Below are 27,669 nucleotides of genomic sequence, written 5' to 3' on the forward strand. Positions count from 1 at the left end.
AAATTGTGACTATTTATTTTACCATAAAGTAGGGCTTTTCAGAAAGAAAGAACTCCATGACAGGTTGAAGAAGTCAACTCAGAGGAGAAGGGTATAACAGAGATTTTAGCCTCAGAAATATATTCCTATTACAGGGTCAGAGGTAACAATGTGTAGGCCCAAACCACCAGATGAGAAGTCCAGAGACCTGCATTCTTCTCTCTCCTAGGTATATGAACTCAGGGAAGTCACATGGCTACCAGCTAACTCCTTAAATAAACTAAATAGAAACACCATGTCTAAACATAGGCATAACCAACATATTTAAATAAAGTTGTCTGAGTCTTAGTTTTCTCATCTATAAAATGGGAGCACTCATATGAATCCCCTAAAGACTAATTTTCTCATTGCAAAAGTAGAATTGAAAGAAGTTCTTTTTCCTCTTAATTAAAAAGGAAAAAATAAAAACAAGCAACTTTGCCTTGCTCCTGTCTTCCAGAGATGCTATGGGGAAGAAAGTGGAGGCTCTCTACTTAGAGAGTTTGTGTTACATTTTCTCAACATTCTGGGTCAACTCATTTTACATTAAAGTGGGAAAAGAGTGAATGTTATGGGTTGAATTGTGTTCCCCCAAAAGATATGTTGAGGTCCTAACTTCCAGTACCTGTGAATGTGACCTAATTTGAAAATGGGGCATTTGATTTAATCGTTAGGATGAGGTCAGTCACGTGGGCCATAACCCAATATGACTGGTGTCCTTATAAGAAGAGAGAAATTTGGACACAGACATGCACAGAGAGGAGAATGTCCTATCAAGACATCGACATGGAAGGAGAAAACCATGTGATGACAGAATCAGAGATTGGAATGTTGCAGCTGCAAGCCTGGGAGCACCAAGGATTGACAGTCATGACCAGACACTAGGAAGAAGCAAGGACTGAATTCTACCCAGACTCTCAAGAGAGCATGGCCCTGATGACACCTTGATATCAGTCTTTTAGCTGTTTCTGTTGTTTTGAGCCTCCCAGCACTTTGTATTGTCAGCCCTAGGAAACTAATGCAGCGAGTGAATTGCCCTATATCCTCAACACAGCCATGTCTCTTCTCAACCTATCAGAGAAGAAAGAGAACTTCCATCCATCTTGGCAGACACAATAGCAGTGATACAGTTTGGGGGCATGTCCTGATGCTGAGAGAGATACCCATCAACCATCAACCCTTCCCTGAGTATAGTCCCAACATATGGAGTGGCATCACAATGAGGGTAACCAGGCAAGCCAAAGATGGGCTGGCAGTGACAGCATAGCTCTCCAATCTATTAAAAGCAAAACTAATGAAACACAGTGTTAAAACCTGTAGCACCCATTCATTTCAAATTTGGTATTAGTACCTAAAAGGCACTTAGCTTTGTATTTAAGGCCCATAAGCTTCACATACTTTATGGGACAGTTTGGTGACTAAAAGTTCATTACAAAGTAGCATTTGCTTGGGAAAACCAGGGCCTCATGAAGGAATTTGTGCCAGAACACCTTCCTGAAATATTGCCCTGCAGTGTTGTCATGAAGATGAACTATTAAAATAGTGGGTTTGTAAACCAAAATCATTACCTCAACATAGGTATTGCTGATGGTTTCTTATCAACATAGTCTTGCATAATAAAAAGAAGGTTTTTTATTCCCATTAGTTCACTGGTAGAAATTAAATCATAGGGCCAAGAAAAGCAATATATATTGTCACTGTCAGATATGCAAATAGAGCATATGAAGAACTATCTCCATTAACTTGCTGTCTGCCCAGAGAACTAGGCCTTTCGTCTGACATCCATCCCCTACAGGTTAATTGGGGAGGCTGCTTGTTTAAAGAGCCTAGCAATTATTCTGAGGAACTGACTAGCCAAATCTATTCCAGTTGATTATGAGTGAAAATACAGAGCTTAAACTCTTCTCTGAAAACAAAAAAAGCATGTTTTGAAGGTGGGAGGAAGGAAATCTGAATTCTGCCCAACGCTTGATGCTGACATTTAATACTGTCAAGAATATTAAATTGTCTGATTCAAACTGCTTTTTTAAGCCATATATTACAAATAGGTGAGCTAGGCACTCAATACAATGCAGTTTCTGTACTAGCCAGGGAATTCAATGATTCTGAAACATTCTAGGCTTGTGGTCTATTTCACTGTCCCTGTAGAATCTCCTGATTAAGTGAGGAAGCCCAGGAATACAGGCATGAAAAGATACAGGCATTTTTAGTTGTTGCCTTTGGCAAAAGTTCTCTGCCTAGATGGAGGGAATTTATTCTAAAAATTCGGAATTTTCTTTTCTGCCACATAAAGAAATAAAAATAGCAATGGCCTCGTAAATTATCATTCCTCAGTGTCGGGATGTCTAGTTCTGGAGCCGATTGTTAGGTAAGGGCTGTTACAAAGTCACTCTGAAGGCAAGAGTCCCCTGCCTATTTCCTAACACTAAAATGACAACTGGGAACAGATGAAGAGGCCTTTGGGCAAAAACATTTTTCCACGCACAGGTACAAGTTTCAGAGAAGGTCAGAGATGACATAGACTTTCTCATCATTATCATACACCTCCCTTCCACCAGCAAAATTCTCAGTGTCAAGAGCACTCACACGCCTCTTGTACCATTCCTAAAGGATGTCAGACTCTTATGAGCTCCACACGTGTAAATGCTGGGGCCGCTTTCTCCCTACTCCCCGAAGCCACCTTGCTGGTGAGTCTGCTGAAAGAGGCTCAGAATGGGTCAGGATTGGTGATTTGGTGTTGTCACAGCTACCCTATCTCCACATTTTGCTCTAATTGACCTAAATTCAGAGAAATTCAAGAGTTCGACACACTGGATCTTGGCATCCCCACTGTTGCCTTTATTCTGATCTTAATGGTTCCCTTGCATGCTGGGATGAATTCTAATATGGACCCCCAGGATTTCCTTCTCTGTTCCCGAGGACCGTGCATATGATGGGATATCATGTCCATGCTTATGCTGCTTTACATGGAAAAAAAAGGGGGGGGGACTTCACAGTGCAATTTAGTTTAGGGAATTTACCTTGAAATAGGGAGATTGTTCCAATGGTCCTATTCCAATCATGTGGGCCCTTTCAAAGCAGAGAGTTGTATCCAGTTGGTAGCAGAAGAAGCAAGAGAGATTCAAAGGGTGAGAGGGATTTAATATGAGGGAAGTTCTCCATTGCTGAGTGGAGGGGATCCCTGGCCAGGCACCTGTAAAAGACACAGGGATATAGTGGTGAGCCCAACAGGTAAGATCTCACAGTTTATGTACTAGTGTGATCCTTCCTTACATGCTAGAGTCATTCCATAAGATGTGTTGATTTATTGCAGTTTTGAAGTTACCTCAAGACTTTGAGTCATAATAACATTACCCCCAAAATGTATGGAAATGTGATCAACATTATTCTTGCATCAAGGAACAGCAAGCACCGCCTTTTACATCTGATAGCTAAGATTTAATATTTCTTTTGCAAGAGAAAAGAACAAAAGTAGTAACTTTTATGTGGCAATGAAGTGCTTATATTATACCTCAGTGAGTTAATAAAAACAATCACTTCGTTTCAGAGATTTGGGTAATTAATCCACAAAGAGAAAGCAAGGCTGTGGCCGAGGCTGGGAGTACTCTGGAAGTACGTGAACAATTTGCTGTTTAGATCTCAGACTAGCTATGCCTCCTGATTAAACAGGAAAAAAAAAAATCCCTTAACCTTCCATTGGAAGCAAGCCCTGACTCTCCCTGGAGACCATTTTGTAACTCAAATGAACTCATTCAAGAGAACCACTGAATTTACCTCAATGGCAGTTTATCATAGAGGGTGTCAAGGCTGAATAGCATAATTGCATGAAATGCCGTCTGTATTGGACCAATCCAAATCCATGAGTTTTGTAAGGGGGAGCCCTTCACTGAGGCCTTGGCCTGACATCATCAATATCACTGTTTACAGCTTGTGCTGCAAAGAGGTAAATAAAAAGTGAAGCTAAAAAAAAAAAAAAAAAAAAGTGAAGCTAAAAAGAAAACAGAGTCTTCATTGAGTTTCCTCCTATTTACCAGTAATCCCACTGAGTGTTTTTTTGGATTGGCAAAACTGAGCTCTACATATTTATATTGGTAACATTTTCCAGTAGGTTCTACCAAAAGGTATCTGAGCACCTTGTGTTGTGAAATTCAGGGAAATGGAAAACATTAAAACAAATAAGCCTTGTCTCCCAGTACAGCCTCTGGAAAAGAAATTCTACCTTTCCAAGGGCATCAGCCTAAATGAGGCCTCAGTTCTTAAATTCTTTAATCAGTTGCCATAGAAACCAGGAGACTGTGGTAAGTGCCTCCAGTTAGCAAGGTAATACAGTGATAGCTTTAATCACCTGTTACTGTCCAAATACATACTTGAGTGAAGGTGGAATTGGTATTATTCATTGTGACTGATGTCCTGCATTTTCAGATCTTTGGCACTTAAATAAAATAAAAAGCCTTATCTCCTACAAGAGAAGGAAGAAGGAAGGAATGCTGGGTACACTGGGATTAGGAGTTATTGTTTATTAGCCACTGGTGATTTATCTCAGCTGTAAAGCACTCAGAAAAAGTGAAATATAATCCTGTTCAACAAATTATGTATTGAATTCCTACTATGTGCAAGGCATTCGTGAAAACCAGTAACAGATTATATTTACTCTTATTTCTGGAGAGCACCAGGAAGTTTCCAAAATAAAATGATACACACCATGATCTAAATATGAAAATGGTGAGAGAAAAATGTTCTTTCATTCCTTTAATTTTACCAGAGGAAGACAGATATTGAGTGTATAGGTAAACAAAGGAATCATCACATTGTAAAATTAAATCTTTGAGACCTCCAAAACATTTTATCATGCACTCAAAGTTACACATATAACTAAAAGTAAAGGTCATAGTTGTGGGTTCTGAAATCAGTCCCTAATTCCATGTGCAAGGAGATTTCACTCTTAACTAGCATGTCTAAATGAAGGCTCTGTTAGTTTTCAAAATTCTCACCTGTGTGTCCCTCTCTAGACTTATTCCAACCCTATTTGTGCCAAGATAATGATCCACTCTTCTATCAGGGCATTTAATTCTGAGCTATTAGAGTTGTTCACTTGTTGTTTGGGTTTTTTTTTTCCTCTCTCTCTTTTCTCATGTTCTTGCTCAAAGTTGATTCTTTTTATACTATATTGCATCTTTTTTTTCCCCTCTTTCCTCCCCCACTTTCCTTCTCCCTCTCTCCACCTCCCACCTAGATAGCCAGTGTTAAACATCTCCTTTCGCCTTTCTCCATGTTCATATCTTGGACACATACATGGGAGAGGTGAATCACTGTTCGTTTTACCAAAATGGTATTATATTGTATGCAAGAATTACATCTTCCTTTTCTTGCTTAACAGTGCATAATATCCATTTGAATTAGGTGATATAGGTCTACCTTACTCTTATAGTAGATTTATAATACTCTATGTTTTGAATATACCACAGTTTATTTACTCATTCCTCTATTAATAATTATTCACTTTGCTTTTCAGTATTGTGCCTCTCCAAACAGAGCTTCAATAAACATCCTTAGAGACTAGGAATTTTACTTCTATGGCACAGAATCACAGGAATGAAATTGCTGAGTCTAACGGTATGTGTATTTTTTACTTAAAAAGTATTGCCAGAGTGCTTTCCGAAAAGTGCATTCTACCAATCATACATGAGAATATCCTCTTCCCCAGATTCCCACCTATCGTAGGTGTAATCTTCCTTTAAAACTTTTCAAACTGATGTGTAAAATGTTGTTTCTTTTAAGTTTTTACTAGCATTTTCCTGACTGGTAAAAAAAAATTAAATTTTGTTTATTGCCCATCTGGACTTGTTCCTCTATGAACCATCCATTCAAATCCTTTGTCCATTTTCCTTGGGTGTGTTTTGTCTTATGGTTATCAGTGTACAAACTCTTGTTTTATATTTCAGATAATAGCACTTTAACTGTCATCTTTGTTGCAAATATTTTTTCAACTACTGATTTTTACATATCACCACATACATTTTCTTGTTCTATTTTTTACATGTTGTGATTTAATTTATCTAAAATTTATATGATAAAAAATGAGGGTCAAATTTTATTTTCTCTCAGGTGGAGAGTCAGTTTTACCAACACCATTTATGAACTAAACTATTTCTTTTTCCCATTGAATTAAAATACAATGTCTTTTTTTCCTGCCCCGATCAGTTTGTAATTTCTGTGCTAGTAACTGCTCATTTAGATTATGGTAGCTTTATGGAATGCTTTATCATCTCTTATGCTTAATCCCCCCTTACTATTCTTGTTTTCTTAATTTTATTAGCTATTCTAAATACTTATTATTTAATATGAATTTTAAATCATCTTGTCAAATTCTCCCCCAAAAATACCCTTATTGGCTTTGTACTGAACTTACATATTAATTTTGGGAGCATGGGTGTTTTTACCATTTTAACTCTTCTCATCCAAAAATATGGCATATTGATCCATTTGTTCAGAGAATTTTATCCCTTTACATAACAATTTATGGTTTTTTCTACCATATAGGTCCTATATCTTTTTTGATGAATTCATTCCTAAGTATTTCATAGATTGTCACTATAGTAAAGGTAATCTTTTTAAAATTTTCATTGCTAGGTAAGTGAAATTCTGAAACTATTGCTTTTTTCATATCTGTCTTATCTCATCAATTCTGAAACACACATTTTAACATCTCTGAAAATGAGATGTACCCTATAATAATATCTTAATTATAATTGGCAACTTTTTTCCTTCTTGGGAGTATATAAAGTAATGGGATATCTTAAAATCCATGGCATTTTAGATTTTTTGAAATATGATATACCAATTTACCACATTTTCTTCTTCTATTTGATATTACTGGAATTTCTTAAGTTTTCTAAATAGATAATATCTCCAAGAAGATATAATTTTATCTCTTTTTTTACAAATTTATACCAATTATTTCATTTTTTGTTGAGGGTAAATGTTGGTGTGTTGTTTTTATGTTTTGGAGTGGTTAGCATGAACAATTTTACTTTCTTGCTGTTGGCTTTTTAGAGGTTTTAATTACAGGTAAGTAATTTCTTTTCCTATTTCATATAGAGTTTTTATTGGATATGTCTGACAAATATTAACAACTGCCTTCTAATAAAGTTTACCTTTATTAGTAAAAAATCACATGATTTTTCTCCTTCAGCATATAAAATTACACTACTAATTTTCATGATTTTGAACCATTCTTGCATTTTGGGATTAATTCTACTCAGTAATAGTGTATTATCGTTTGTATTTTTTTGTTACAATGCTATGTTCAGTTTGATTATATTTTCACTTGAGTTTTTTTGCTATTGTATTTACAAGATGGTTGGATTGCATTGTTTTATCTGTACTGTCTTTAGCAGGTGTTAAGATTAAGCTGGTTTTGTGAACTGTGGGAAGATTTACATCTTTTCGTATGATGTAGAATAGTTTAAATACTTGGTTGGATGATTTCTAAGGATTTGATTAAAATACTTAACCACAAAGGCATCTAGTCCTATTAACTTCTTTAATGGCTTCTTTTTATTCATCTTTCCAGTATTTTCTAAAGCATTTAGTATACTAAAGTTTGTATACTTTCAGATCAATTTTAGTGATTTATATTTGTTATAACATTTATTTCCTCTGAGTTATCAAATGTGTTACCACACATTTTCTTAGGTCTTTTAGTCTCTTCCACAGCTGTAGTTATGACTCCTTTCTCCTTTCTAATCTTTCATATCTTGCTCCTACTCTGTTTTTCTTTTTTTTTTTTTTTGCGGTACACGGGCCTCTCACTGTTGTGGCCTCTCCCGCTGCGGAGCATAGGCTCCAGACGCGCAGGCTTAGTGGCCATGGCTCACGGGCCCAGCCGCTCTGCGGTATGTGGGATCTTCCCGGACCGGGGCACGAACCCGTGTCCCCTGCATCGGCAGGCGGACTCTCAACCACTGAGCCACCAGGGAAGCCCCTCTATTTTTCTTTAATCAGGCTTACGAGACATTTATCTGTTTTATTAATCTGTTTAAATAGCCACATTCCATGTTTATTTATTTAACCTTTCTAGCTTTTTTGTTTATTTTCTATTTCATAAATTTTAGATTTTATATTTATTAATATATTCTGGTTTATTTTGTGTAAATTTTAATTTCTTAGGATAACTACAAGGTACCTTCATTTTTAATCATCGGTTAATAATGATGCCACTTAAAGCTATAAATTTCATCTGAGTATAGCTGCTTCTATGTTCCATAAATTTTGAGTTCTGTGTCCCACTTTTACTGCCTTGGGGATAGTTTGTAATTTCTGTTCTTATTTTTTTTTGATCCAAGAGTTATTAAGAAATGTTTCTTAATGTCCAAATTTATTGTATAGCTATCAGGGAACATGAATTGTAAAGTCTGCACCTTGGGTTTTTTTTTTTTTTATGTGAAAGTTTTTGTTTTTCTTTTTTTTTTAACATCTTTATTGGGGTATAATTGCTTTACAATGGTGTGTTAGTTTCTGCTTTATAACAAAGTGAATCAGTTATACATATACATATGTTCCCATATCTCTTCCCTCTTGCGTCTCCCTCCCTCCCACCCTCCCTATCCCACCCCTCCAGGCAGTCACAAAGCACCAAGCCAATATCCCTGTGCCTTGCGGCTGCTTCCCACTAGCTATCTACCTTACGTTTGTTGGTGTATATATGTCTATGCCTCTCTCTCCCCCTGTCACAGCTCACCCTTCCCCCTCCCCATATCCTCAAGTCTGTTCTCCCGTAGGTCTGTGTCTTTATTCCTGTCTTACCCCTAGGTTCTTCATGACATTTTTTTTTCTTAAATTCCATATATATGCGTTAGCATACGGTATTTGTCTTTCTCTTTCTGACTTCACTCTGTATGACAGACTCTAGGTCTATCCACCTCATTACAAAGAGTTCAGTTTCGTTTCTTTTTATGGCTGAGTAATATTCCATTGTATATATGTACCACATCTTCTTTATCCATTCATCTGGTGATGGGCACTTAGGTTGTTTCCATCTCCGGGCTATTGTAAATAGAGCTGCAATGAACGTTTTGGTACATGACTCTTTTTGAATTTTGGTTTTCTCAGGGTATATGCCCAGTAGTGGGATTGCTGGGTCATATGGTAGTTCTATTTGTAGTTTTTTAAGGAACCTCCATACTGTTCTCCATAGTGGCTGAACCAATTCACATTCCCACCAGCAGTGCAAGAGTGTTCCCTTGTCTACACACCCTCTCCAGCATTTATTCTTTCTAGATTTTTTCATGATGGCCATTCTGACTGGTGTGAGATGGTATCTCATTGTAGTTTTGATTTGCATTTCTCTAATGATTAATGATGTTGAGCATTCTTTCATGTGTTTGTTGGCAGTCTGTATATCTTCTTTGGAGAAATGTCTATTTAGGTTTTCTGCCCATTTTTGGATTGGGTTGTTTGTTTTTTTGTTATTGAGCTGCATGAGCTGCTTGTAAATTTTGGAAATTAATCCTTTGTCAGTTGCTTCATTTGCAGATATTTTCTCCGATTCTGAGGGTTGTCTTTTGGTCTTGTTTGTGGTTTCCTTTGCTGTGCAAAAGCTTTGACGTTTCATTAGGTCTCATTTGTTTATTTTTGTTTTTATTTCCATTTCGGTAGGAGGTGGGTCAAAAAGGACCTTGCTGTGATTTATGTCATAGAGTATTCTGCCTATGTTTTCCTCTAAGAGTTTGATAGTTTCTGGCCTTATATTTAGGTCTTTACTCCATTTTGAGCTTATTTTTGTGTATGGTGTTAGGGAGTGATCTAATCTCATACTTTTACATGTACCTGTCCAGTTTTCCCAGCACCACTTATTGAAGAGGCTGTCCTTTCTCCACTGTACATTCCTGCCTCCTTTATCAAAGATAAGGTGACCATATGTGCGTGGGTTTATCTCTGGGCTTTCTATCCTGTTCCATTGATCTATCTTTCTGTTTTTGTGCCAGGACCATACTGTCTTGATTACTGTAGCTTTGTAGTATAGTCTGAAGTCAGGGAGCCTGATTCCTCCAGCTCCGTTTTTCATTCTCAAGATTGCTTTGGCTATTCAGGGTCTTTTGTGTTTCCATACAAATTGTGAAATTTTTTGTTCTAGTTCTGTGAAAAATGCCAGTGGTAGTTTGATAGGGATTGCATTGAATCTATAGATTGCTTTGGGTAGTAGAGTCATTTTCACAATGTTGATTCTTCCAATCCAAGAACATGGTATATCTCTCCATCTATTTGTATCCTCTTTAACTTCTTTCATCAGTGTCTTATAATTTTCTGCATACAGGTCTTTTGTCTCCTTAGGTAGGTTTATTCCTAGATATTTTATTCTTTTTGTTGCAATGGTAAATGGGAGTGTTTTCTTGATTTCACTTTCAGATTTTTCATCATTAGTGTATAGGAATGCCAGATGCACCTTGGGTTTTAAGCTTTCTTTTTGGCCAGCCACATGATCAATTTCTGTAAATATTCCAGGGACATTTAAAAAAAATTATACAATATTTAAAGGATGTAAGATTCTGTCTTGGACTATTAATAGATCTTGTTACTTATATTACTCATTTCTTCTACATTATTGCTTTTGTTTACTTGATTTAATTTTGAATATGTATGTTAAAACCTCCCACACTTTTACTTGATAGTTTTTGCTTTATTTAGTAGCTATGCTGTTTGGTGCCTTCAAGTAAAAAAAAACAAAAATGCAACTGAATAAAAATATATTCTCTGGTTTTGGAGATTTCAAAAGAGGTTCTGGTCACTGTTTGACCAATATCCAGGGCTTATATTCACCCACAGAAAATATTCTACTAAGCATTGCAAGCAAGTTCAGCTGTATACTCCCTTCTATCAGAGCAATATAAGAAGTTTGACAAGAATGTCCTTATCTGTCAGATTATTTTACAGTTACCTATGCTCTGGTGAATCAGTGTGTTTAATGGTTAAGACTGTGGGCTCTTAAGTCAGACTGCCTGGTTTCTAAAGTCTGGTCCTGTCACATAAATTACTTAACTTTGTTCAGCTCCATTTTCATGCCTGATAAATGGGAGATAATGCAGTGTACCTCATAGCATTCTTGTAACAATCCAGTGAAGGTATCCACAGGAAACTTGGAGTCAGGCATGTAGTATACACTCAATAAATGTATACACACAATAAAAATTACCTGTTGTATTATACTAAATTCTTAAAGCTCTCCTAAGACCATGTGTGTAAATATTCTTTGAAAAGACCATGAAATTACATACAAACGTAAATCAGCAATGGTATTATTAAAACAAACAAGAGCAATGCAAGTACTTGCAAAATATAATTGTTATGTTAATATAATTATGTTATATATAATTATGGAGAATAAAATTATATGAAATTATATACAATAAAACAATACCAAAAATTAAGTGCAAGTCCTTCGAGGACAGGGCTGTGCTCCATCCCACAGCAATAGATCCATAGTTCAAAGAAAAGAGCTGGGAACACTCTAGAATAAAGCAAAATATTTTTTTTAATTTTCTGTGATTAAGTACCGTTCTCAATGAAGTCTTGCTGAACTAAACAGAATCAAGATTCTAATTTATTATCTCATATCTCTCTCTGCTACAAAAGGATGCCTCTAAAATGTCTTATAAAAACACTTTTAAAAATATCACTGGAGTAGTATAAGTCAAGATTTATCATCCACAAGCTAAAACACACACACACACACACACACACACACACACACACACACACACACAAAACAGTAAATCAAAAACCATGAAACCTGACACACTTTGGAAGACATTTAAAACCCTCTGCCTCCATTTCCTAATATAAAGAAGAGGTTTTTTTTTTTTTTAAATATGAGAATGTCTCCATTTCCTTGGCACTTTGAATCCCTATGAGTCAATAACTTTTGCAGCATTATGCAAATTGGTCTAAAAAGAGAAAAAAGTAGGGGGGGAGTTACATCTCCTGCCTTGTATGAGTTTAAATCCTAGCTTCAGATTCCTGGCACATACTTAAAAACTTTTGTAAACCAACATGTAACGAGTACAATCTAACATAATGCAAATTGAGTACCTGAACACTGAAGGGAAGAAAATTGAAGAAGCTATTAGCATGAGAGAAAATTAGCCACTGATCATCTGAGCTCCCTAACACGAGTAGTTTTAAGACTCTGGAATGCTTACAGATCACCAGCAGAACTTGTTAAAATGAGGATTTCAAGCTCCAGCTCCAGAGATTCTGATTCAATAGGTCTATAAGGGGACCTAAGTATCAGAAGTTTTATTAGACTCATAATCAGAGGAAGGACATAATGTCTCTTTTTTTTTCCTCTGGAAAATGAAACAACATAATGTTTAACATGTAAAGATATGGCATGGTCTTACTTCACCTTGATCTCCTCACCAGACAAATGGGGAGGAGGAGGAGAGATGGTTCCTGAAGACTCTTCTAGCTCTGTGATGCATGTTTGTAAAATTCCAGTCCACATGCATCACACAGACATTTCTTAATTGTACCAAAGATCTGCACTACCTAGATTTTCCACCTAGATTTTTACCATGGATAAGTTCTCATTTTATGGTATGGTAACCCATCATTACTAACACCATTAAAAATTGTGTCATCATCACAAATAGATTAAAAATCTACCAGCCAACCAGGAACTATTTGCAAACAATAAGACATTGAAAGTCAATATAATTAATATAGAGAAATTATTTCGGAAAAGCATTAACACTAATAAAAAAAGAAGGGAAAAGAACTAAGACAATTTTTAGTACAAGAAAAACAACTGGCTCAAAACGCCTATGTAAAAATTCAAATTCTCTAATATTTAAAGAAAAGCAAGTTAAAACAACAAGGATTTCAATTAGCAAATTTTTTTTAATGACAATAACTCTACTTAAGGATATTATGAAAAATGGACACTCTTATATAGTCTTGGTGTTAATTTTTGAATTTTTCTGAAAAGTAGTTTGTAATACATATCTAGAACCTTTAAAAATTTAGACTGTTTTAGTAATTCTTGTCTAGGAGCAAATGCTAAGGAAATAGTAAGCAATTCAAATAAGTATGGCTAAAAAATGCTCGTTGTAGAGTGATTATAAGAACAGTAAGTTAGAAACAATCTACACATAAAAATGAGGTTATTGCATAAATTATGGTTTTCATATTGTTGAAATAGTATATAGCCATTAAATTATGTTTGTTTTTGAAGAATATTAAATAGGAGAAAATGTTCAATATAAAATATTAAGCAGGAAGAGAAGGATTAAAATTACGTATTTGGCAAAAATCCTAAATATTTATTTTTGCATAGTCTGTGTGCAAACACAACTGGAAAAATTGCATCAAAGTCTTGAGTGTTGTTTCTGTATAGTAGGATTATGGATAATTTCAATCTTTCTCCTTATAATTTTCTATACTTTCTGAATATCCTATGATTCATCTGTGTTCCTTTCATATTGAGAACTGAAAAAATTAATACTATAACATATCAGAGGTTCACAGGGCAGAATCTATTCCCCAAATAAACACTTTGATTTCCAGCCAGTTGCAGTTGAAAAGCAATTTTTCACATGTATATATAGCTGGAACAAGGACTAAATCAAGTAAAGTTCCTGTATCATTAGTAGAAATGATGCAGTCAGTGTGAAGACTTCCATGTACTGTCAATACTTACATATTCAGGAAAATCTCAAGCCATAATTCTTTAAAGCTAATTCGTCTGTCTTAAGAACTGAGGAAAAATTGATATATGAAAATGTTGGAGGGCACCCAGAGAGAATGCAATGCCAGCTTGATTCACAAACTTTTCTCCTGTGGCCGAGATTGTCCTGAACAACCCCTAGAAGAGGTCCACCAGGCCTCTCAGCCTCTCTCAGAGGTGAGGAGAATAAACACACCCATGATACTTAAAGCCTAGTTGGAAAATCGAGAATTGAATGAACTTGGAGTCTGCAAGGGGGAAAGACTATACTGGTTCCTAAACCCAACTATACATAGAATGACCTGTGGAACTTGTTAACTCTTGACCCCACCCCCAGAAATTCAGAAATCTGAGGCTACGTTCAGGAATGTGTATTTTGAACATATATCTCAGGTGATTCTAACGAAGTCTAAGTTCCAGGACCAGAACTTGAGAGTCACTGACCTAATACCAATGAGGCAATTTAGGCCCAAAGAGGTAAAGTTCAGTTACTTAACTAGTAACAGAGCATCTGGATGTCTTGCTGTATATGACCTAAGTAATAACAGAAAGGAAGGGTTGCAAACAGGAATGTTCTTTCCTGAACATAAACTGTAATTAATTTGAGAGGATGCAAAGGAGGAGCAAGGGGCTATGGAGGAAGAAAACTTTCTGTTGAGTATGCTCAGTGTGGGCAGGTATCTACCTATAAATTGACCAGGGATTTGTGTGGCTCTTACAAAAATCCTGAATGTCAGAGTGTTTCTTATGATAACTTAGATAACTCAGAACCCAGCTTGGAAACTAAATAGCCATATATGGTGAGACTTTTTGGCAGTTCATATTTTTCCATTATCTTTTTTTTAAAGATCAGCTCACCAAAAATCACTAAAAGTGTATTTGCTGTGTGATGTTACAGCTATTCAAATAAAACAAACACTGACTTTCTACCTAGCTCTTTCATCCTTGGTTGATTTTACTAGTTGACCTTCTAAAATGGGGAGTTATTAAGAGAAGAAATCACACAACAATGTTGTATGAACTTTCATATATCCAGGCAAAGGAATACTTTCTTTTTTATACTAAGCACCTACTATGTGCCAAGCACATTTAGTTCGTTGGAATAAGTCTTGTTAAGTAGTCATTATTATTCCTCATTTTATAGATTAAGAAATAACAAGAATGAAAATAAGATTAAATATTTCATTTAAGGCCACAAAACCAGAAAGTGGCCAAGTGGGAATTTGAATCCAGGACTAACTTGTAAGCTCAGGTTCTTTCTACTTTGCCATAGTGCCTCCTTCATAAAGAAAAATATTTTTGTCAATAGAGAATATTTGAATAAAAAAGCCAAAACACAAATGTTACTCTATATGGTAAGTTTTTATCTGTACCTTATTAACAACTGTAATTCTTTATTCACTATATTCTTGCTCTAGAGGAGTAAAAAATATATTCTGCATCAGATTTTTTAAAATTATTATTATAGAATTTATGGGGGAAAATTACAGATCTAAAATCACCTTCTTGGTATTTTAGTCCTTGAGTGACAATCTAAATTGTGCACTTGTTCTTTGTAAATAGCCACTGATTACAGGATTGAAAAAGCTTGTTATATCAGAGTGGTCTAATTTTTTGATATTTCCCTTTGGGTCACTGTATTCTCACATATGGTAGAACCTTTCTCAGAGGGTTGTGTTGAAATTACAATGGAAGCTGCAACAGGAGTCTGATCGGTTGTCAGTTTCTCTTTGGGTCCAAGAGCTAAGTGGGAAATTTCTCTCTTGAAAATCAATCTGGTTTGGAACAAGAACAGAGGAAAGTCAATGACATAGTGGTTGTAACCAAAAAAGTGTGAAATGAAGACAGTTTAGATACATGTTGTCTTATCACACTATTGCCTCTATCCAATTTAAAGAAGTGGCATGTTCTAATTAAAATTCAGGGGAATAACATGGTAACAATTGCATCTTCAAGGAGATACTTTTTTATTTATTTATTTATTTATTTATTTATTTATTTATTTATTTTTGGCTGTGTTGGGTCTTCATTGCTGCACGTGGGCTTTCTCTAGTTGCAGCAAGCGGGGCCTACTCTTCGTTGCAGTGTGTGAGCTTCCCACTGCGGTGGCTTCTCTTGCTGTGGAGCACAGGCTCTAGGTGTGCAGGCTTCAGTAATTGTGACTTGCGGGCTCTAGAGCGCAGGCTCAGTAGTTGTGGTGCACGGGCTTAGTTGCTCTGCAGCACGTGGGATCTTCCTGCACCAGGGATCGAACCTGTGTTCCCTGAATTGGCAGGCGGATTCTTAACCACTATGCCACCAGGGAAGTCCCAGAGATACATTTTTTTTTAGAACAGACTCTTAAGGAAACTTCTCACTTTATATTCTTTTTCATTTTTTTTTCTTTTTACATCTTTATTGGAGTATAATTACTTTACAATGGTGTGTTAGTTTCTGCTTTATAACAAAGTGAATCAGTTATACATATACGTATGTTCCCATATCCCGGAGATACATTTTTAACACAGAATTATTATTTATAATTATTAGCTTTATTATCATTACCATATTCATAAAACATCTGAGTTCTAGAGAGGTTTTCAAAAGCATATTCCTTTGAAACATTGATTCACGTATTAACACCAGATTCCATAGACTTTGAACTTATCCCCAATAGGCTATTTTTACTGGAACTAAAGACAATAAACTGAGTATACTGTGAAATATCCATAGATATACATCCCCTGGGTGCTCCCGAGTTTTTCTAATCTTTACTAGGTCCCTGTGAAGCAGAAGCAGGGGCACTATCTTCAGTCATCAGATTAAAAAAACAAAAAGCAAAAAACGAAAGTTGGTGAGCATGTGCACTGAAGTCACGTATTAACCCAATATAGAGGGAGCTCAGTTCTTAATATACGACTACAATGGGAATTCATTCCAGATCCAATAGTGTAGAGAACAGAGTATGACGATGACGTGGGAGAAGGAGTAAATACAGATGTCCCCTACCCTTCTCCCCTCTGCCTTCCCTAGTCCATATTCCCCAAAGAAGGAATGAGGGAATTCTAAAGAGCCAAAGCAGAACGAGGGAACTGTGGAGAAGGAGGTTATATTTCCTGGCTTCATGGAGTGTTAAACTAACAAAATAGGCTATATCTTTTGCTAAGTTAGCATATAACCTCCAATGACCATTCAGATGTAATGATATCTCTAAGCAGAACTTAAATGGGAGGTTAATAGGCCTCGGTTTTCCATCTTCAGCTATTTTCTCTATGTATTCCCATTGTTAGGAATGTATCCAATTCTATCCAAAGCTTAAATTCTCATCTTTACCCTAATGAACACAGATTTTATATCTCCAACACTAATTTTTCAGTCAAGCTTTAGTTTCATATTTATTTCCAGGAAATAAAATTCCAACAGGACACTTCTGCCAGAACACTCTGCTTTAACCCCAAGGGTCTAAAAATCAAATTAGGGCACACTCCCACCTGAATAAGCTTTCTTTATGTGCAGCTCCATTCTCCCCCCCACAACACACACACACGTTTTCCCAAAGTACTCAAAAGTTTGAACCTTAGACTCGTCTTCTAATCTTTTCTATACCCCACCCCTAATAGTCAGTTACCAAGTTCTGGCATCTTTTTCTTTTATGGTCTCTAGCGTTTATCCCTACCTTGTCATTTCTTCAAATCTAGGCCTTTATCTTCATACAAAATTGCAGTCTCCAACAAATTTTTAGTAATAAACGTTCTGATATACTAAACCCTACAATAAACTCTCTGATATACCAAAGCTAAGTTAATCTTTATAAAACCTCTAATATCATGCCATTTACTTGCTTAAAAATCTATACTCCGTCATTGTGGCCTTTCTAATCAAGTCGAAACTCCTCAGCCCAGCATTTGAGATTTTCCATTATCTGACCTCACCTTGCCTATCCAACTATATAAAACCCCATTTGAACATGATTCCGGAGTCTATACCTTCTGCTGTGGTCAGAGTTTCCCTTAATGCTTCCTTCTCTCCTCAAAGCGCACCAAGTATGCTCATTCTAAGCTTAGTACTTATCCATGAACTTCTACTTGGAATGCGTGACCTTTCATTACCTAAGTGCTACAACTTTCAAGGCTCAATTCCAATGTCAACTTTTTAGTAAAGCTTTTCCTGATAACTTCTCTACAGAATAGTTCTGGGCTTCTCTAAATGTCTTCAACGTGGACCATGTGAATCTGATTATAGGCCACCATGTGTTGTTTTTTTAGCTGCCTTATTTTATAAACTTGCCGCCTCCTGGATTGCAGGCAGTTGAAGGACCTTGACAAGAAGTGGTTTTGTTTGTTTAGTGGTTTCTCTAGTAAAAGTCAGAGAACGAAACAGTTACAAGACTATACATTAGGTTTGATGTTGTCTTAATTATCATAAGTTAAAATCTCTTTTTTAAATGTTAAGGGTCTTAAGAAGTCTTTAACCTCATTTCTGAGCATGAAATTTCATTGCCCCACATAAGGCTTAAGATCATTTGGTTAGAGAAGCACATGGAGACAGAGTCACAAATTCTCCCTCACATAGGTCAGTTTTGTTCAGTTCTCTGTTTACTTTACCCCTGTTCCTGGCTCAGTATTTAGTTAATGTGTGAGAGGGAATGCTGATGCACATTTGCAGTTTTATCACTGCTTTTCTAAAAACAAAGGAAAACAATGCTAGGTCAGTAGCATTTTTCTCCCATTTGAAAGTGAGTACATAAACTACATGAAGACATTTAGCAGAGAGCCTAGGAAAGATTACTGAAAGAAAAAGTGCTTAATACTCATGATTGACAAAGGAGAAAGATTGGTTTGATGTATCTGATTGTCTTAGGCTGGGTTCTCAACAGCAGTGCCTGAGACAAGGATTTACACACAAATGACATATTAAGGAAGGGCTCCAGCAGAAACTTACAGGGAGTAGAGCAAGCAAGTCCTGGAATGGGTAAATAGGGTGTTATTTTAGGCAAAGTCTCAACCTCAGTCTGATACCAGAAGGAGCTCTGGAGGTAACTTATTCACTCACCAGTCAGTCCTTGGCTACACCCTGATCTAGTGGGTCATCAAATCCCAAGCACTTCCATCCCTGTGTGCCACAAAGCCCCTCCAGTAGCCCAAGGGCAGCCTCCAGCAAACACACAGGGCAAGAGGATGGCCAGAACTGGTAAACAGGCTCCAAAGAGATGTGGGTGGAGCACAGGCAGTATGTTTACTAGGGTGTTCCTAGTTCTGTAACAGAAATAATATAAATGCTTATTTCAAATGCTTGTATGTACATAGGAAAAAAATGTTAACAGATATAAGTCCAGTTATTAACTGTGGGCTGTGAGGTTGAAGAAAGGAAACTTTCACATTTTATTTTCTACACTTCTATATTATTAGAACTTTTACAATAAGCATTACTTCTGTAAGAGAAAAAAAAAAGCTATTAGCAAAACAAGTTTTTTTACCAAAAACTCAATGATGTATTTTGTTTGATTTAATCACGTTACTGTTGTTTTTGTTGCTAGTAACTCTAGCAAAGTAATACCATCTGAATAAAAATTGATTATCTAGACTGTTAAAATGCTTAAGTCCATTCAGTAATTAACAACTTGCATTCTTACCCAGTATAAATGATATCCATGGTATGCCCAGAAAGAAAGAAGCCTTGTTAAGATTTAATACTAGAAGGAGAGTTAACTGGTTTTGCAATCTGTGGGCACTAGGAGTTTGGTTCTAACTGTAAGATATGGTCCACTCATCTATTTATCATCATTTATATCAAAAAAAAGTTGAAGGAAAAATTTTTAAATTGCCTTTAAAAATGTATTTTAAAAGTACTTTGGAATTTTAGCCGAAAGGTAGGATCACATTTGGTTAAAGCCTTGCCTGCTTTGCTATAATTGTGTAATAGCAATTGGTCAGACCTGTGCATTAAGAAGAGTAATCTGGGGAATTCCCTGGTGCTCCAGTGGTTAGAACTCTGCGCTCTTACTGCCAAGGGCCTGGGTTCAGTACCTGGCCAGAGAACTAAGATGCCACAAGCTGTGCAGCAAGGCCAAAAACAAAAACAAAACAAAAAGAAGAAGAGTAATCTGGCAGCTATATATAGTGTAAATTAGAGGAGCAAAAGAATGGTAGCAGGAAGGTCAGTTAAAATTCTACTAGAATAATCCAGGTAATAGACAATGAAGGTGATAAATAGTGGTAAAGGAGCAAGCATTTATCATGTGTGCCCTATATGCACTGGACTACTAGTGACCAAATAGTAAATGAGGACAATGATGATTTTAAAAATTAGAAGACATTGGGCTTCCCTGGTGGCACGGTGGTTGAGAGTCCGCCTGCTGATGCAGGGGACACAGGTTCGTGCCCCGGTCCAGGAGGATCCCACATGCCGCGGAGCGGCTGGGCCCGTGAGCCATGGCCGCCAAGCCTGCGCGTCCGGAGCCTGTGCTCCGCAACGGGAGAGGCCACAACAGTGAGAGACCCGCGAACAACAACAACAACAAAAATTAGAAGACATATATGAATCACTATGGAGATGAAAATTAGTGGAAACTACTTAGATAGAAGGGCTAAAGGAGAGAGTGTGGTCAAAGATGACTGGAAAAGATAGTGACTATTTTAGCGAGACAATGTTGAGTTTGTAAAGAAATGCTGAATTTTAAATACAGATGGATATAGACATAAGGATATTCAACAGGCAGTGGAAATAAGTGCCTGGAATTATGGAGGAGTTGGAAATATAAATTTGAGCCATCGCTAGTGGGGTGATGGTAGAAGCTAAAAGAGGATAAGGAGAGCAAGGGTAACAAACCAGAGAGAAAGAACAGGGAATGGAACCATGGGTAATGACCAGATTTGGAGGGCAGTAGGATCCTAAAAGAGACAGGGAAGAGTGGGAAAGGGAGATTAAGAACATGAAGTATCATGGAAAGCAAGAAAGGAGGCCAATCCTGGGAAGTGTCAGGAATATGAAGGCAGAATATTCAGTTGTTTTTCACTGTTAGGAAACTGAAAGTTATAAAACAACCTTATTTTCATCAATTTTCACAGCTCAATAATCAGAGCCCTAGAAGAAATCAAATTCCATATAACTGAGAATTTAAGTAACTCGAAAAGAAGTATTGCATTTTATCTGGCTAAATTTTCCCCAGAGAATATAATTCTGTCCTTATTCCATATTTATTCAAATTACCCCTTTTATCCTCAATGACAAAATAAAAAATTCTGCAATCTTTGGACCACCCAGGGAAGGAATTAACCTGTCCTCTTGAGTCATCACTAAAGATTTCATGGGCTTAAAGTATAATCCAAAGTAAACCCACCAAATAAAGCAAGCAATCATGATTTGGGTCAGGTAACTAAGCAGACATCGAAAACACAACTGAGGAGAGCATATACAAGAAGTTAGGGGAGGATCCAGGCACTGTGCACCATTTAACAAGCCATGGTTAGGTACAGGACGGAACACAGCCTCGAGAAAGTAGGAAAAGTTTCACAGGTGAGAGCACACATGCTTAGTCTAGCACCTGAATGACCTTCGTGGCCTTGGGACCATGGCACTCTGGTGCTTTCACTTGCTCTACTCCTAGCCCAGGGGCTAACTTACTTCCCCACAGAGTCTTGACCTGGATTGTCCTAAATCTTTAGTAATTACAACTTTCAGGAGTCTTTAAATTTAAGTATTCAATTTATGAATTATCCTCAGACTTCTACTATTTGTTCCTATTTCATGCTTTTTCAGAGCAGCTTATACCCTGACCCAAAATTTATATTTATATTTATACACACCCACATGCACACACATACTCACACTTTAAAGATAGTGCTATAAACTATTTTCAGAAATCGGATTAAACCTTAGACCTTATATTTAAATTTTAATTTTTTTACTGTCACCGTTAAATTGTTCCTTGGTATAAAATGACCCAGATTTTCAACATGAAATATATTTGTTACCCTGGCTATTTGCAGCTGGGAAACCATTTTCACTGCTCAGTGACTTGTATCATATAGGTAGCATTTGTATTATTTTTAGCATCTACACACATTCCTGTTATGATTACAGTGATTAAAATAAATACACTTTCTAAATGTTTGAAGAAACTTAATAACATTGTTCCAGAAACAACTGTCCATGCACTAGACTCTGTGTTTATGCCACATGGAGTGGGCTACACTATACTTGAACGTTGAATCATGCCACCCACTTGGCTGAGTTTTTGGACTCATGGACTGATCATTGCAGATGATCATCTCTTCACTCTGGAGTCAGTACATTTTCCTTGGCATTCAGCATTTTCAAGGAATCAGCACGAATATCTTCACACATGTCTTCCTTTCTTTTAAGAAGAAAGTGGGAAGAAGAGTGGGATTTTCCCCTGGTATTGTCCTAAAATAAATAAAATTAATTCTATGTAAATCTTAGAATATGTAATAGGATAATAATCATAAAATTATTCAAATTATTGACTGCTTTGGTGGAGACCATCTATTAATTTTTATAGGGCATATTGATATATCAGTGACTTATGTGTCAAACCTTTGTAATTTAGAGCCATCAAGAAGGTTCTTTGTGGAAGATAAGGTAAGGAATAGAGTGGAATATATAGTGTAAGAGTCTGCTCTGTAAGTTAAAACTTTAGTTGATCAATTTCCCATAGAAAAGTGATTCAGAGTAAACAGAAAATCTCTGCTAATTTTCTTCCCTTCTTCACTGATAGCCTCACACTCTCATCAGCACATATACCACCTTTGCATGCGTGACACATTCAAGGCAGTTCAGTGGAATGCTGCAAACATGAATTAAGCTCATTGTATCTGTTCATTGTTCTTTGTGCCATGAGAAGGCAGAGACCATTGGTACGACCTCTGCCCTCAAGTAGCTTATAATCTTATAAAAGCAGATGACTAGCCAACTGTAACACCAAGCAGAATAAAATAAATTTTAACACAGATATAGAAACAGTATGCTGCCAAAAAATAGAAATGGAGACTTTAATTCTTAATGTAAGGAATCAAAAAAGGCTGTTTAGGGCTTCCCTGGTGGCGCCGTGATTGGGAGTCCACCTGCCGATGCAGGGGACACGGGTTCGTGCCCCAGTCCGGGAAGATCCCACATGCCACGGAGCGGCTGGGCCCGTGAGCCATGGCGGCTGAGCCTGCGCGTCCGGAGCCTGTGCTCTGCAACGGGAGAGGCCACAGCAGTGAGAGGCCCGCGTACTGCAAAAAAAAAAAAAAAAAAAAAGGCTCTTTAATCTTCGAGGATTACTTGCTTTCCTAATAAGAACCATAAATATTGATTTTTCTGTAAGTCTTTGCAGATGACCAGAACAACTGAGCTAATTTTATGTATTTCATCTGACGTTTCATTAATCTCCATATTCATTCATTTAACAAATAAATACCGAACATCTTTATGTGCCAAGAATGTCGCTGGGAACAACATTGAATGTGAATTAGTCCTGCCCTCAAGGAGATTACACTCTGGTGGACAGAGAAAATACATGAAAAGTAATAAATCTGACAACTATTAGAAGTTTTGGAAGAGAACATACCAAGACAGAAAGGGAACAAAAAAATAATGCAGCCAATTCTTTTTCCTAGGAATTGGAGGATAAATTAGGTCAGAGATGAAAAGCTAATAATGAAGATAATGGAGACTTAGTTTAAGGCTGCCTTCCCTTTGGTCAGCTACCAGAACTTCCAACTAGCAGTGCAATGATATGAACAAAATCAAGGGGACAGACTAGTAGAGGCTGCTTCAAATGCATTGCTTTTTTTTTAAGTTCTAAAGTTCACTGTTCTTGGTAGGAAGAAATTGCAGGGCCAGAGGAGCCAAAACCCCAGGTTCTTAGACTTTTAGGATGCAGAAGGGACTGTATCATCACCCATGAGTCTACCCATTTATCATACAAGAAATTCTTGATGGACCACAATTATGTACATTTTAACTGCATCATCAGGCCTACATCAGATTTGACCATGGCCTACAACAGAAGCCAGTAAACAGTTGATGGAACATTGCAAGTTGAATACATGTACTTATCACCATCACCACCCAAACCCATATAGAATGACAGTAAAGAAATTTTTTTTTAAGTTAAAAACAAAAAAACACAAGGACAAAGAGAAGGAAGTGAAGACAGTAGTTAAGGATTATCAGCAAAATTTTGGAAAATGGAGTGAGAATAGATATGAGTTAGCTGACACTGCAGATCAAAGGAAAGTGTAAGTAGAAGTGCTTTTGCAGGAAAGTAGTAATGAGTAGGTCAAACCCCAGAAAAGCTCAGGAAAGGAGGTATCAATTACCACTCAGGAATCAGTAAGCTGAGAGTGAGGATGACGCATCGTACAGAACCCAAGGGAATCCAGGGAAATTTCATATTAGGAAAGATGAGATTCTCTAACCCCCTTCCTTTTATCACCTACCAGTTTGCTGGCAGCCAGGATTGTACTGCCAGGGTATCATATTTTGTCTCCAGAATATAAGACTGGAGTATTCCTCTCTGCAAAGAGAAAAAAAAAATACCTAAGGACACTGATATTGGACAAGTCCAATCATCCTGCAGCAAAGCTCCCCACTTAACAAACACAACCCTCTCCCAAAACACACACACCAACAAACACATAGTCACAGAGCCTCTAATCAGCTCTTTATACTACTTCACTCTAAGATAGGACTATACATTCAAGGCTCAAAACCTCTAACCTGGAAAACAGAAACCAAAGTAGACAAACAGAAAAAAAAAAAAAAAAAAAGGACCCGGAGGAAACAGAGATAATGCAGTGAACATGAGGAAAAACTAAAATAAATAATAACAAATAAAACTAGTCTTAATATTCTCAGAGAGATATTCCACTCATAAATTGAAAGCAGATGGATTTTTTTAATGAAGCATGAAGAGAATTATAAACCACTCTTGGAAATTAAAAATATAATTTAAAAATATTTTAAAGTCAATAGAGGTTTGGAAGATACTTTGAGGAAATCTAGAAAATAAATACCAACGAGCAGGGAAATAGGAAAATAAGGACATGATTAGGATAGCAATCCAGGGAATCTGACATCCAAAGAGTAGGAGTTCAAGAAAACATGACTGCAGGAAACAGAGGGGGGGGCACAGGGGGGCACCTTCAAGATGGCAGAGGAGTAAGAAGGGGAGATCACCTTCCTCCCCACACATACATCAAAACTACATCTACATGTGGAACAACTCCTACAGAACACCTGCTGAATGCTGGCAGAAGACCTCAGACTTCCCCAAAGATGCCCTCAGGTGACCCACACACAGAGGCAGGGCCAAATCCAAAGCTGAATCCCAGGAGCTATGCAAGCAAAGAAGAGAAAGGGAAATCTCTCCCAGCAGCCTCCGAAACAGTGGATTAAATCTCCAAAATCAACTTGATGTACCATGCATCTGTGGAATACCTGAATAGACAACGAATCATCCCAAAATTGAGGTTTTGGAGTTTGGGAGCAACTGTAGACTGGGGTTTCCTTTCTGCATCTAATTTGTTTCTGGTTTTATGTGTGGCAGACAGGAGTGGCAGAACATATTTAAAGTCATAAAAGGGAAAAACCTACAGCCAAGATTACTCTACCCAGCAAGGATCTCATTCAGATTCAACGGAGATATTAAAAGCTTTATAGACAAGCAAAAGCTAAGAGAATTCAGCACCACCAAACCAGCTCTACAACAAATGCTAAAGGAACTTCTCTAGGCAGGAAACATAAGAGAAGGAACAGATTTACAATAACAAACCAAAAACAATTAAGAAAATGGTAATAAGAACATACTATGGATAACTACCTTAAATATAAATGGATTAAATGCTCCAACCAAAAGACATAGACTAGCTGAATGGATACAAAAACAAGACCCATACATATGCTGTCTACAAGAGACCCACATCAGACCTAGGGACACACACAGACTGAAAGTGAGGGGATGGAAAAAGATATTCCATACAAATAGAAATCAAAAGAAAGCTGGAGTAGCAATTCTCATATCAGACAAAGTAGACTTTAAAATAAACACTATTACAAGAGACAAAGAAGGACACTATGTAATGATCAAGGGATAAATCCAAGAAGATATAACAATTATAAATATTTATGCACCCAACATAGGAGCACCTCAATATGTAAGGCAAATGCTAACAGCCATAAAAGGGGAAATCGACAGTAACACAATCATAGTAGGGGACTTTAACCACCCCACTTTCACCAATGGACATATCATCCAAAATGAAAATAAATAAACAAACATTAGCTTTAAAAAATACATTAAGCAAGATGGACTTAATTGATATTTATAGGACATTCCATCCCAAACAAGCAGGTTACACTTTCTTCTCAAGTGCTCATGGAGCATTCTCCAGGATAGATCATATCTTTAGTCACAATTCAAGCCTTGGTAAATTTAAGAAAATTGAAATCATATCAAGTATCTTTTCTGACCACAACACTATGAGACTAGATATCAGTTACAGGAAAAAATGTGTAAAACATACAAACACATGGAGACTAAACAATACACTACTAAATAACCAAGAGATCACTGAAGAAATCAAAGAGGAAATTAAAAATACCTAGAAACAAATGACAATGAAAACACAATGACCCAAAACCTATGGGATGCAGCAAAAGCAGTTCTAAGCGGGAAGTTTATAGCAATACAATTCTACGTCAAAAAACAAGAAATACCTCAAATAAACAACCTAACCTATACCTAAAGCAATTAGAGAAAGAAGAACAACAACAAAAAAACCCCCCAAAGTTAGCAGAAGGAAAGAAATCATAAAGATCATATCAGAAATAAATGAAAAAGAAATGAAGTAAACAGTAGCAATGATCAATAAAGCTAAAAGCTGGTTCTTTAAGAAGATAAACAAAATTGATAAACCATTATCCTGACTCATCAAGAAAAAAAGGGAGAAGACTCATATCAACAGAATTAGAAATGAAAAAGGAGAAGTAACAACTGACACGGCAGAAATACAAAGGATCATGAGAGATTACTACAAGCAACTATATGCCAATAAAATGGACAACCTGGAAGAAATAGAAAAATTCTTAGAAAAGCACAACCTTCTGAGACTGAACCAGGAGGAAATAGAAAATATAAACAGACCAATCACAAGCACTGAAATTGACACTGTTATTAAAAATCTTCCAACAAACAAAAGCCCAGGACCAGATGGATTCACAGGTGAATTCTTTCAAACATTTAGAGAAGAGCTAACACCTATTCTTCTCAAACTCTTCCAAAATATAGGAGAGGGAGGAACACTGCCAAACTCATTCTACGAGGCCACCATCACCCTGATACCAAAACCAGACAAAGATGCCACACAATAAGAAAACTACAGGCCAATATCACTGATGAACATACATGCAAAAATCCTCAACAAAATACTAGCAAACAGAATCCAGCAGCACGTTGAAAGGATCATACACCGTGATCAAGTGGGGTTTATCCCAGGAATGCAAGCATTCTTCAATATACACAAATCAATCAATGTGATAAACCATATTAACAAATTGAAGGAGAAAAAGCATATGATCGTCTCAGTAGATGCTGAAAAAGCTTTTGACAAAATTCAACACCAATTTATGATAAAAACCCTCCAGAAAGCAGGCATAGAGGTAACTTACCTCAACAATAACGGCCATATATGACAAACCCACAGCCAACATTGTTCTCAATGATGAAAAACTGAAACCATTTCCACTAAGATCAGGAAAAAGACAAGGTTGTCCACTCTCACCACTATTATTCAACATAGTTTTGGAAGTTTTAGCCACAGAAATCAGAGAATAAAAAGAAATAAAAGGAATACAAATTGGAAAAGATGAAGTATAACTGTCACTGTTTGCCAATGACATGATACTATACATAGAGAATCCTAAAGATGCTACCAGAAAACTAC

At 36.7% G+C, this 27,669-nt stretch overlaps 1 pseudogene; it reads right to left on the bottom strand.

Moving 5' to 3' along the window:
- Positions 1-3,901: 3,901 nt before the first annotated feature.
- LOC136131342 (tigger transposable element-derived protein 1-like) overlaps positions 3,902-27,669 on the bottom strand; it is a 29,043-nt pseudogene continuing 5,275 nt past the window's right edge.

Source organism: Phocoena phocoena, chromosome 11, assembly GCF_963924675.1.
Source record: "Phocoena phocoena chromosome 11, mPhoPho1.1, whole genome shotgun sequence".
Lineage (NCBI taxonomy): Eukaryota > Metazoa > Chordata > Mammalia > Artiodactyla > Phocoenidae > Phocoena > Phocoena phocoena.